This window comes from Hydra viridissima, unplaced genomic scaffold, assembly GCF_058129835.1.
Source record: "Hydra viridissima isolate aposymbiotic clone 2 unplaced genomic scaffold, HvirCarnegie_v1 scaffold_1, whole genome shotgun sequence".
In the NCBI taxonomy this organism is placed as follows: domain Eukaryota; kingdom Metazoa; phylum Cnidaria; class Hydrozoa; order Anthoathecata; family Hydridae; genus Hydra; species Hydra viridissima.
The window spans coordinates 30,856,329-30,870,085 of NW_028324300.1; the positions used below are offsets into that span (position 1 = coordinate 30,856,329).

The 13,757-nt window shown below is 30.0% G+C and overlaps 1 long non-coding RNA gene and 1 pseudogene across 3 annotated transcripts; both read right to left on the bottom strand.

Annotated features, from left to right (window-relative positions):
* Window positions 1–6,462: 6,462 nt before the first annotated feature.
* LOC149894474 (uncharacterized) lies at window positions 6,463–10,146 on the bottom strand (annotated as a pseudogene). The gene is made up of 7 exons (XR_016449752.1): window positions 10,023–10,146; window positions 9,354–9,494; window positions 8,584–8,915; window positions 8,321–8,481; window positions 8,263–8,284; window positions 8,119–8,189; window positions 6,463–7,002 (listed from the first exon to the last, which is right to left on the bottom strand). The product of XR_016449752.1 is annotated as an uncharacterized LOC149894474 (transcript).
* A 785-nt stretch (window positions 10,147–10,931) lies between these two features.
* Window positions 10,932–11,923, bottom strand: LOC149894475 (uncharacterized). Of its 2 annotated transcripts, none has more exons than XR_016445844.1 (3): window positions 11,857–11,923; window positions 11,559–11,669; window positions 10,932–11,435 (listed from the first exon to the last, which is right to left on the bottom strand). It is a non-coding gene; the product is annotated as an uncharacterized LOC149894475 (long non-coding RNA). The 2 variants fall into 2 exon arrangements; XR_016445839.1 differs by having other exon boundaries at window positions 11,547–11,669.
* Window positions 11,924–13,757: the final 1,834 nt, after the last annotated feature.

Consider the following 13,757-nt stretch of genomic DNA (forward strand, 5'->3'; position numbering starts at 1 on the left):
TCTCAAGCATCTCCTTGGTTGTGTCCTTAGTGGCAAAGTTCTGTTTAGCAGCACCTATATACATATACAACAATTATGTTGATGCCGCAGTATACATGTTAAATTATTATTATTACACCATTTAGCAAGTATTACTTTTCTGGGCTAAATGTTGTGATCTAAATAAATAACTCAAGATTAATATGTTGCTATTAAATGAGGGCATACAATTTTGAAGTGAATACTTACTAAACAAAATCTGAAAGTGTTGCAGTGCTCAAAATTTGATTTTTGCTTCGTTGACCAATCAAGCTACACTGTTGCGCTTGCTTAGATGTCATTAAATAGGCCATGTTTTGCTTGATAGATTGTGTTACCTTCAAGTTCTACAATCGAACCAAGAATTAGCCAGAGAGAAACATTTGGGGTGTTAAATAAAGGAATACCATCAATATTTCTGTGAATTGTAAGCTGTGTAATATCAGATGAAATTGAAGATTTATTTAGGAACAAAGATAACCAGTTTTTTATTCCTATATAAAAATATTCACCACCAGCTACAGAAGCAGTAATAATGTTTCGATCAGTTCTAAGAAGTGTTCTAGCATCTTTAGGCAAACCTAAATTTGATTTTTACAAATTCTGAAGCAAATTATTTAAAACACTATGCTTTCCATTCGATGTTATCACTAGATTCTTCAAAACTAATGATAGAGTTAGTAAAAGGTAAATTTATATTGTCATCCGACCAGCATTAATTTTCGGGATTTTTAGGAGAAGACTCGAGTACAAAAGTATTTTTGACAATTGGATTTAGAAGAGTTAAACACTAAAATATTATTCAACAACTCGGATTCATTGCATGATACTTCTTTCACATTTCTTGCTATTTCAGCAGCAGTTTTTCTACGTTTTGTTCTGTCTGAACTCATAATAAGGTTACTTATATCTTTTTAATTTTACAAAATGTTTTTCTGTTATTTTACAAAATTAACAAACAATAAATAGATAACAATATAATAACAAATAATATAAAAAAAGAACATGGGTAATAAAATCTTATAAGGTTATAAATATTCCCCAATTACCAAAATAGTTTTATTATTATAAATTAAATGAAGATAGATTTTATAAATTATATGCGATAAAAATTATTAACAACGTATATGTTACTTTCTCGCGGCGAACGCAACGTTTCAACTCTACATTTTCTCTTCTAGTAAGAAAACTCCCATCCACAAAAAATTCGCCTTCAATTTACACTTTACAAATCAACTCAAATATGTCCATAAAAATACCGCTCAAAGTTTGTTTATAAGATTTTAAGGAAACTGCGCAATGTCCACTCTGTAATTGCTTTCGCGCGTAGTTTAATTACAGTATCTCAGACAACTAAAAACCAGTGTTTTCAACTTAATGTTTCAATCAATTTGCAAAAATCAACATAGAATTATTTATAAATAGTTATTGCAAACATAACGAAAACATAATGAACTTGAAATACCTAAAATACAGTTAGTAAAAAAATTATCCTCAAATATATTTTACTATAATCAAACAGTAAAAAAGTTGTTCTTATCCGACAATCATAATTTGAAAACGGATAACTTTAAGGAAATATTTGGAAAATATATGCAAAAAAATATATACCAATATTTGAAAAAGAAACAACATTAAAGCGTAAAAGAAATATAATATTAACAAAATATCGCAAAAACTTTCACACAACAAAATGGCAATTTCAAACTTCATCCCTGAGGTAAATTCTAAAACAGTCGATATGTGGTGTTAACGCCCGGGAAAACCGTACGGTTCCCGTCTGACTCCCGGTACCATAACCCGGATAAAAACCATACCAGATCCCCGGTTCAATACCGTACGGGACCCGTCTGACTCCCGGTACCATAACCCGGATAAAAACCATACCAGATCCCCGGTTCAATACCGTACGGGACCCGTCTGTATAGGCTAGCTGGGATACATTTTGTATGTTATCAAACATTATCAACATTATGTATCTTATCAAAAAATTTATGATACGTAAATTTATAATAAACTATCTGCATTAAATGTTGGAATGCATACTTACTTATCATTTCGAACAAACCAGTTTTTTAAAATTCAAAGACAGAGGAGGTTTAATTAAACCAACTTAAAGTGTGGCTATCATATGCAAAGAAACTGAAAGATGTTTCCAAAGGTTGCTTGCCTCAATAAACGGCCACCTTCCAAAAGAAATAGGAATTCAAATGCCGTTTCTAGTGCTGTTTTGAGATCAGTTGATTACTCAAAAATATTTAATGAACAAACTTATCATATGTTTGACTCAGCTATAACTGCAGTTATAACTGAGTCAAACAAATGATAGGTTTGTTCATTAAATATTTTTGATAATCATGATAATATTTTTGATTATCATGATAACCATTTACATGCACTGATTAAACTTATTTCAAAAAACTATGCATAAATATATCTTTATCACCTGGGTAAAAAACAAACTGCCAAAATAGCTGGAAAAAATCTTTTAAATTCAATTAACAAAACTTATCCTATTCAAAAACCAATCAAAAATATTTTTATGATATGATATATATATATATATATATATCATATTTAATCAGTGCAAGTAAATGGTTATCATGATAATCAAAAATATTATCATGATTATCAAATATATTAACTCTAGAAGGAACCTCTGAGTTGTGTGTAATCACAGTGCTCAGCTAATTTTTTAGTGCCTATCTGATGAACTAATGCCTAAAAAATATTTTATCTTAAAAAAAAAATCAGCTGCCTACCATGCTGTTGTGTTATTAACCTTCTAGCACACAGCATTGGGTAGTTAAGAACTAAAAGGTACATAAGTTATATAACAAATGCTAACTATTTGAAACTTGAGATTTCTGCACAAGCAGACAAATACTTTTTCTTTACTTTTATTAAACAAACTAAATTTAAGCAAGTTAAAATTAAAATTTATACTTAGCTTTACTGAGAATTTTTATTTTATTATATTTATTCTAAAAAACGAAAAACAGAAAGTTAATATAGAGCAACTTATTGTAAGAATATGTTTTGTTAAATAAAAAAATATTTATATTTGAAATTTATGTAAATATGTAATATTATGAAAAAAATCTTATGATTGGGGCTACAACTCGGGGCTACAAGAGGTTAACCTCTTGTAGCTCCGAGTTGCCTGTAGTCAACATACCGAGAAATGGTTTAAAAGTTTAATTAAAGTGACATTTTATAATAAAAAGAATGCTGATAGCTTTAGTTCAGCATTTAACCAATCAGAATAAGCAGACACCAAAGTTTATTCTTTGAATTCTCAAGTTAATTAGTGTTTGTAAATAAGGTCAGTTTTTAATCTTTGTTTTTCAAAAATATATCATCTTTTTGCAGTTCAAAAAATGACTAATTTGTTTTATAACATATTTAATGTGATCTTATATATCTTTCACGTTAATTTTTCATCAAACGAGTTTTTAAATAGAATTTTAACCTTCGTTGCTTTAAAGCAAAATTGCGCATACCCGCTTAAAAAGTCAAACCGAAAAGTTTTGTTTGAAAGCGCGTTTTGTTGACTTCAGGCAACATTGCGCATTAACAAAAAGTCTATTATATTAAATTCATCTAATAAACGACATTATTACAGGTATTATTTTTTACTTACTTAGATGGATACTTATAAATTTTATGATCAAAAACTAAAGCCAGTTCTACCCAGACCAATTTTAAATACTGTAGTATCAGAGGAAAGTGATTTATCTTCCGAAAGTGATGAATCAGTTGTACTAAATGATAATAAATTAGATTGTGAACTTACTGATTCGGAACCAGAAATAGAGTTAGATGCTGATTTGGAACTAGAAACAGAGTTTGATGATTCATTTTTGGAAAATAATGACCAACTTTTTCCAATAGCAGACATTGCTCCAATCCAAAAAACAAGAGCTATTGAAACCAAATTAAAGCCAAAAAAGTCTAAACCAATGGAATGGAAAATAAAAGAGCCATGTAGTATTTCTGTCAAAAATAATCCTTTCACTGGGATTCTAACTCTTGGAATATTGCCTGTGCGGCTGCCAATAGAGTATTTTCGAGATATCATAAGCTACGATCTCATCACGCGCATTGTAGAAGAAAGTAACATATACGCAGTCCAATTTGACATCACTAAACCTCTTAATCTTTCATCAGAAGAGTTGGAAGTATTTGTTGGTATACTTTTCTTAATGTCAATAGTAAAAATGCCTGGTACACGCGATTATTGGGACATATTTCTTCGATATGAGCGTATAGCAAATGTTATGAACATTCGACGATTCGAGCGTATCAAGAGGTTTTTGCATTGCAATAATAATTTGAATATGTCAGAAAACTGTCCAGACAAACTTTTTAAAATTCGTCCTTTAATAGATGCTTTAAAAGAACGTTTTAAATTATTTGTTCCAACTGAAATGTTATGCATTGACGAACTAGTTGTACCTTTTAAAGGGAGATCTAGATTAAAGCAATATAATCCTAAAAAGCCTAAAAAGTGGGGCTACAAGCTTTATATCCTGATAAATCCGGAAGGCCTTATTTATGCCTTTGAAATCCATACAGGCTCCATTTCTGCATGCACAGGTCAATCTGATCTTAAGGCCTCAGGAAATATTGTTATGCAATTGCTACAAAATATTCCGAGACACAATGGACATAAATTGTTTATAGATAACTGTGACACAGGTGTTGAATTAGCAACTGCATTATTCAATCAAGGAATTGCTTTAGTTGGGACTGTGCGCCCTAATAGGACTGCAAAATGTCAACTGACAAAGATATGAAAAATAACGGAAGAGGTTCAGTTGAAATAAAAATATGCCAAAATAATGGGGTTGAGCTTCGTGCAATTAAGTGGTTTGATAATAGATCTGTTAATATACTCACTACTTCCCAGCAAGCACATGCTTAATTGGGCCAACGTTGCGCTAACGTTGGATTGTTTGACTAATGTTGGTCCAATGCATAACCAACGCGTTTTAACTCTACAATCATTAGCGTAGATTTACATCACGTTGGCTCAACGTTGGGCCAATTTACAATTATAATTCTATGCTTGCGATTTGATAACTTCAGTTAAATAAATGCTTTGCGAACCATTCGCACAAAGCATTTATATAAAGCATTTTATTCTCCATTTTAAAAACGCAGTTGCTACGGGTACGTCTAGACGTATCTTTAATAAAAAAAGTTAGAGATACGTCCAAATTTTCGGACGCGGTAGGAATATTTAGACGTATTCCTAACAGAAAAAAATTAAAGATACGTCCAAACTTTCGGACGCGGTAGGAAGGTGTAGACATATTACAAACAGAAAATGTTTAAGATACGTCCATATATTCGGGCGCAGTAGAAATGTTTAGGCCTATTCCTAGCAAAGTAAAGCTAAAGGTAATTCGAAACTTTTGGACATATAGAAAAATTTAGGTGAATTACTAACAAAAAAAATATTACAATTGGTTCAAACTTTCTGAACTGAATTTTAGCAATGAACCGTAGCGTAGTAGGCAACCATTGCGTAGAGGTCAAGTACTTGGACTTCAGCCGCAAAGCCTTGGGTTCGCTTCCCGGCCTGGCACAAAAACTTATTCGGTGAGGTTGGAAATGGAGAGCTAATCTATTAAATGCTATTCTATATGGGACGGTGGTCTGTGAAAAGAGCATTAGGACTTCTTAGAGCACCTTAATAATACTAATATTAATAATAAAAAAAACTTGAGCCAATTTAACGAGAGTTAAGAAAAATATTCGGCGATGGATGGATAATAACCGTATCCATATAATATATCCGTATACATCTAAATACCGAAGCCATAAAACAGATTCCTGTTTTATAGTACTGTAACGGTCACGGATAAAATGCGGAAATACAGAATGCTGAAACTAACAACGGGTAAAATGAGGGAATAAAGCGTGGAAATTAGGATAGGAGTTTTATTGTCAAATTGTCGATAAAATTTGTGAAAGTGGTTTTCAATTTATTTTAAAAAAATCTTAGTGTATTGTCAGCACATGTATTCTATATTGCTGATATATTTTATCACTTTATGTAAATTAGATCAACTGCTAAGTTTTGCTACTATTACGAGGAAAGCTCGTTGAAAAAAATACATTTTGACGTAGCAATCGGAGGTTCAATGAACTCGGCTCCCTTAAGTACATAATTATACTTTTTTAAGCATGCATTGACTTAGCAAGACTTTACCACGACTTTAGCGCGTTACTGAAGTCTGAAGTCCCTCATTCAACGCACCCTGCATATTATATTCAAAATTGGCCCATTAGGCCTCTATCAAAAACCTAAACCCGGACCCCCAACGACCTTGCTACGTCACTGATCATTGCTTCAGAGGTCGCTACATTTAGAATAAAAATCATGAACTACTAAAATTACTAAAACTACTAACACCTTGTTGAGATAAAACAACTACATTGAATAAGTATTATTTATTCCATAGATATTTTATAAATAGTACTTATAAATATACATAAATAAGTTTTAAAAACTCTTTTTAATATTACAGTTAATGTTAATAATATACATGTTAAGAAATGAAGTTTATTGTTAAATTTAAAAATAACCTACTTTAAGTACCAATAAACTTCAAAATTCAGGATTCAACAGGCATGTGCCACAGCACCAACTTTTATTTATCTTGGATGTTACCTTGACACAATTAAAGTGATACCATTCAAGGCAACTGCCACACTCAATTGATTCTGTAGGGGCATTGAGAAGACAAATTGGACAATTCCAAATTTTCATTTTTTTGCGTTTTAAAAAAGCAGCTCTTAAAATCTTCCACGCTTGTGCTGTAAGAAATGGCTTTAGAATTTCAAAAACTACTATCTCATTAATTAGAGATGATGGAAGATCCTTAGCCTCTAAATTAAGATCTACAGTATCAGCAGGTGTAACAACTGTAACATCATTAGGTCTTCCTCCTTTCAGCAAACGTCACAACAAAACTAAAAAATAAGGAAAGAAGGAATAAGAATTTAAATTCATCATCTCCTAAAAAAAAACACTATGAAGTTTGTTAGAGTATTTTCAAACGGTGATCTTGTTATCAAACTCCAATTCAATTATTAGCCAATTTTGTATAGTTATTTATAAGCATATTCGATAAGATTTTACTGCAGATTTTAATTTGCGGAAGAACATAACAAAAATAAATTTCATTAATCAAATTAAAACATTTAGAAAATGATTTTCGACAAAACCATTGAAGTAAAATCTAATCAAATTTTAAGAACAAAATTATAAAAATAATAAAAAAAACACCCACTGATACAATGCATTACCAGAAATTTTTAAACATCCACTATTGAGTTTTTTCACATAACTTCTATACAAATATTAAAAAAAAATTTCAGAATGACCAACTTCAGTTTTGTAAACTATGTATCTAGCAATATAAACACACTCCATTTTGCTATCTTCTTTCATAGATCTTACTAAATCATCCAACATGTCAAAAATCTCACTCATATATACTCATAGCCTGCATCAGACCTCAAAAGCAATTTGGCATGGTAAATTATGCATTTTCTCAATAGCTTGTTGATCAAATATAAAATATGATGCACCAGCACCCTGCCTTAATTTACCAAGAACTTTCTCTAAATGATCAGTTAAAAAATCACCAAGCATAATAAACTGAATATCTTTACTAGTTTCAAGTAAAAAACTAGTTAAATCTATAAAACCTTCTAATGTGTGTAATATTGCATCTGATGTTGCAAAGTAAAAGTTTTTATTCTTTTATTACCATTAATCGCTCCCATTTTTTCACACATTTGTTCAATTTTCAATAAATGTTGCAACCGAGATGATGTAATCTTACATCATCAGAAAATCTTTGCACATTTATAATTATTGATGCATTTGCATATACAGAAAAGCAACAGTAACTTTAAATTCTTCCTGGTTTATTACTGACTTTATTTTCAATGGTTTCTTTGCAAAAAACACACATTACTAGTTTCACATTTTTATTTCATATAACATCTCTCAAAAAAATTAAAGTATTGGCTGTTTTGCCAGTTAACAAGAGGCACATTTGATGGTTAAAACTATAATACCTTTACAAGGAACTATAAATTTTTGAAACTACATTGCTTTCAACTTCACTGCCGCAACCTGGTCTTTCAAGCTATAATTGGAAATAAAACAATTTAACTTTAGAAAATAAATAATTTTAATAGGGAAAATAAAAGAAAGTATACTGTATAGTTTTTAACTGCAATGCTTTCAACTTCACTGCAGCAACCTAGTCTTTCAAACTATAATTGGAAATAAAACAATTTAACTTCAGAAAATAGATAATTAAAAAATAAGTCGAACAAATCACAGTTTACTTTATAGTTTTGATCAAAATTGTTTTTGTCAACTTCTTCAACATTAACAATATCAGCAACTTGCTCATTTAAATCTGTTATTTCAAGCTATAATTAGAAAACAAACAATTGAATACTAAAATACTTAACAATTTACAGCAGCGAAATTAGCAATTTAAATGCCAATAAATCATAATGTTAACATCTTACTTTTCTTTCATGCAGTTCAGACTGAAATATATCATCATCCATTTCGAACATGGAAACTCTATTTTGTATATTAAAATCAACAAATTGATTTTGAATTGAAGTTACCATATCTTCATTATTAGAACCCCAAATACTTGCTAAATTTTGCAAGACTCTCATTCTACATTCAAACTGTGATGATCCACTTTTTGCTGCTACATCAGATAAATGCTGTACTAGTCGATTAGCGCAACGATATTTTTCTACATGGGTCAAGGGTTTATCCTTTAGCTTAGCAAATTTTATATAGCTATCATGTTGATCCTTTGTTCTTCTAACTCTTTTAAAGAGTTAGACCTATCACCAACATTTAAAGCCATTGTTAACGGAAATCTTTTATTATGAAGGAACTTATAAAACTAAGTTTCACAAAATGATCCTACCGCGTCCGAAACTTTGGACGTACCTCTAACTTTTTTCATTAAAGATACGTCTAGACGTACCCGTAGCCACTGCGTTTTAAAAACACTTTTTGCAGTGGAAATTTACAAAATAATTATTATTTTACAATTATTCCATCAAGTTTTATCTTTATTAATGAATTGGAAAAGAAAAGAAACTTATCAGTGTTATACAACGATATTAAAGTCTCGCATAGCACAAAACAATATTACAACGTGGATTTTACTGAATATGTTGAAAGTCTATTTAGTTTCGACAGAATTCTTATGCTACTAATGTTCTTGAGATTTTTATTAAAATTTATGATAATAATAATGTTGCTTATATACTTGATTTTCTAGATAGTGAAGCAAGGTCAGATTCTTCTATAGTAGATATATTTAGTTTTATAAATAATATGATTTGTGATTCTGTTATATGATTTGTGATAGAGACTGTAACATAAACTGTGTGACAAAAGTTATCATACGCTAAGAAAAAAAAAATTTCAATATAGACACAATTTTTCTGCTATATTTAATGAAAATTATTTATAATTTTTTTTTTAATAGTATTTATTTTGTTAATTTATGAATTTTTTGGAATTTATATTGAAATAACATTAAAATTAGGCTCAAAATTTGAAAAAAGTACATTAAAGATGATGACAAAAGTTATCGTACACTTGGCGTACACTAATATTTATTTAACTCCAAACCGTTATGTCCACCATTTTTCATACATTTTTGAAAATAAAGTAAACTATAAACACTTTAAAATTATTTTCAATTGTTTTAAATGAATTTTTTGGTTAAAAAAAAAGTAAAATGAGCTCGAAACGGGTTAAGACCACTGTAGAAATTCAGAAGCTAATAATTAAGCATTGGAATGAAGGAAAATCGTTAAATTGTATTGCAAAAATTGTTGATTCTAAAAAATCCACAGTTTCTTCAATTATTAACAAGTTCAAAAAAACAGGAAAATAGCTGATTTGCCCCGAAGTGGTCGTCCAAAAAAACTGAATAAGCGTGCTGAATGAAGCTTAGCTTCCACAATCAAGAAAAATCGTTTTGTAAGTGCCAAAACTTTAGCTTGCAAAATAGAAAACAATTTTGGGGTTAAAATTAGTCCAAAAACAGTCATTCGAAGTCTTAAAAGACAAGGAATAGTGAGTCGCGTTCCAAGAAAGGTTCCTTGTATTAGTGATAAAAATTGTAAGCTTCGATTAAACTATGCTAAAACGTACATTGATATGCCAGACTCATTCTGGAATAAAGTCTTATGGACAGATGAGTCTAAAATTAATGTAAAAAGATCTGATGGTAGAGTTCGTGTATGGCGTTCATCAAAAAATTGCTTAGAAAATGGAACTACAGTCCGAACATTTAAACACGGAAATGGATCAGTAATGGTTTGGGGATGTATGTCGGCAGCAGGTGTTGGAAAGTTAGTATTTATTGAAGGAAATATGGATAAACATTACTATAAACGTATTATTAAAGAAAATGTTGAACAATCAGCACGTAATCTTGGTATTGGTGATGACTTCGTTTTTCTTCAAGATAACAATCCCAAACATAAGGCCAAAGATGTGATGGAATTTATGGAAAAAAAAGGTTGGGACATACAAAATCATCCACCTCAAAGCCCTGATTTGAATGTAATAGAACATTTATGGGATGAAATCGATAGACGAGTAGATAGAACAGGTGTTAACACCATCGAACAATTAAAAGTCCAAATTGTAAAGACGTGGGAATCAATCGATCTGTCTATTTCAAAAAAACTCGTTGAATCAATGCCAAGACATCTTGCTGCTGTTGTAAAAGCTAAAGGACAAAATACACGATACTAAAATATAAGTTTAGTTCCCATAATATTTATCAAAGTGTACTATTTTGAAAGCGTACGATAACTTTTGTCACCTTCTTTTTGTTACTTTTCTTGTTTTTTTATCAAGATATTAAAATAAATTTTTTTTCTTGTTCTGTTTTTTCAATTTTTGTTTAAATAATTATAAATCAAATAGTTTTTATTCAGTTTTTAACTTGTTCCTTGCATTTCTTTTATTCTAAATTAAGAGTTAGTAACTTTTTTAAAGTGTACAATAACTTTTGTCACACAGTGTATGTATGTATGTATGTATGTATGTATGTATGTATGTATGTATGTATGTATGTATGTATGTATGTATGTATGTATGTATGTATGTATGTATGTATGTATGTATGTATGTAAGTATGTATGTATGTATGTATGTATGTATGTATGTATGTATGTATGTATGTATGTATGTATGTATGTATGTATGTATGTATGTATGTATGTATGTATGATGTATATTTATGTATATACATTTACCTCTAGATTTAATCAATGAACTACTGGAGGTCAGGGGCATGACACTTCATCCAAATCTTTGATAACTGAACCTGTAAATACAATTAGTGTTTTATAGTATAAATTATGATAACTCAGGTATTTTTATTTTCAGGTAAAAAAACTGAAATTTATATAATTCCAGCATATAAACCAATGCCTACTTGGAAAATTACCAGGAAATTCTCTTTGTTTATATTTTCTTTTTCGTAGAAAATCAACATCCTCATTGTCATTTTTTTCTTTTGTGGTTGTGATATCAAAATTTTCACAATCCTGTTTGCTTTCTGTGGAAATGAAAAAGTTATAATAGCTCGGCGCTACTCCACTTTCTCCCCCCCCCCCCCCCCTAATTTTATGATTGATTCTGATAGAGAATTTTATGCTGATTAAAAATCGTATAAAAACATGGGTCTCAAAATCAACGGAAAGTGCTCTAATCTGAAGTTGAAAGTACAAAAATATACCACAAACCGCTGATATTCGCCATCTTGAATTTACTAACTTTACGGTTGATATCGTTTTTAACCGCAAAACATTGCCAGCCTGGTTTTTACTACAAGGAATTGTTTCTGGTTTAATATAGCAAGGACGTATTAATAGATGGACGTTCAACGCATTGTTATAGATCAAAGGTGCCGCCAATTAGCCAAAAACTATGCGTGTTACCGTCAATTTTCTAAATTCATGATACAGATACTCCGACTTCTACTCGTCAAATTTCCGTCAAAAAACCTCCCTCAGTAAACCCATTATAATTATGCATTTACTGAAGCTTATGGTTATAAAAAACAAAAAAATTAATCAAGAATAGTTCACAAATCTGAAAAAGGTTGATTTGAGCTATGAACTTTGCTTAATAAAAATTTAGCTGTGTTTAAACTTTGACGTCTAAAACTAGGCTTTTGCAAAAAGGCTATGTTTGGTTTACAAGAATGGATAGAGTAAAGTGAAACAAATTTTCCTTATTAAATTGAAGCTGCTATGATATACTTTAAAGGTCGAAAAAGATATTTTTAGTGTTCTTTTCACCCCACTCTCAGATTACGCTTCCCACTTTAAGGTTCAAATCAGAGAGTATTTCTTATTTTTGTCGGAAATGTCGAACTAATTTGCCTCGCTTTTTTTTCTCTCTTGAATTTGTGATTTTTTTTTTTTTTTGTGAACGACCTAGTTAAAAAATTTCTTACTTTCGATACCTAAACTGCATTTTGTCTAAAGGTATTATAACTAAAAGCATCTTAAAGTTCATAAAATACTATTCGTTTCAGGAGTTGGAAAGATATATAAAGTATGTATTTTTTAATGAGCATTTTTGTTTAAGCATTTTTAAACTGTCATGTAGAGCTACTTTAAGTTATAATGATCTTATTTTTTTAATTATTACTGTTGTTACTAATAGTAATAACAGAAGTAATAAAAATGATAAGACCATACTTTTAGTTGCATATTCTTGAGCCTTCTACAAGTGATGCATAGCCTTATTTTTAACCTTTTCTAAATATTATATCAAAAGAAGTAATCTTATATTTATATCTATTATCTCATTACAGGATAAATAATGAGTCTTCATGAGGAATATTTAAAACATTTATGTAGAAAGTGTGGCTGCATAATAAAGCAGGACAGTCACTATCAAATAAAACTTGTTATCTATAAACAAGCAATTCTTAGCTTTTACAAGCTGGATACAATCTCAGACTATCAAAAAGTTCATCCTGAATATTTATGCAAATCATGTTATATGGTCTTATGCAGGTTAGATTTAAAATCAAAAAAAGGCTTTGAAGTTGAGAGGAATGATAAATTCTTCACTTTTTCTGAAAAACCTGTTATGTATGTAATACACTCACAAGAGTTGGAAGAAATAAAAAAGTACATGCGATAAGTATTCATCAACAGTTAAAAGCATTTGCATCAAAACATGGTTTTGACTGTTACAATAAAAAAAGAAAAATTATTTTGTAATAGTTAAAATCAATAGTTATCGCCAATCAAATGGCATGTGGAGACTAATTGTTTTAAATCGTGAAGTGCCATTATCCATTATCAACTAAATCTTCAATCTGCTAATATTATATTCTCCAACATTTCATGCATAAACATCTGTAAATGTAATAATGACTTCCAGTATCTTTTTTTGTAATCAGAAATAAATTTTCTGATTTTAAAAATTTCCAAAGCACATCAAATGAGGATGTTGGAATAATTGAAACGAGAGAAGGCAATACAGTTGAAAACTTTAAAGTTATTAGACATAGAGGTTGTTCATTGATATGTTTAGAAGTCTGTTATGATTTTAGTACCATCTACCATACTAACTTGGCTGTAATGGAACCCAGGTTATCAGAGAAATGTCAATCATCTATTACCTT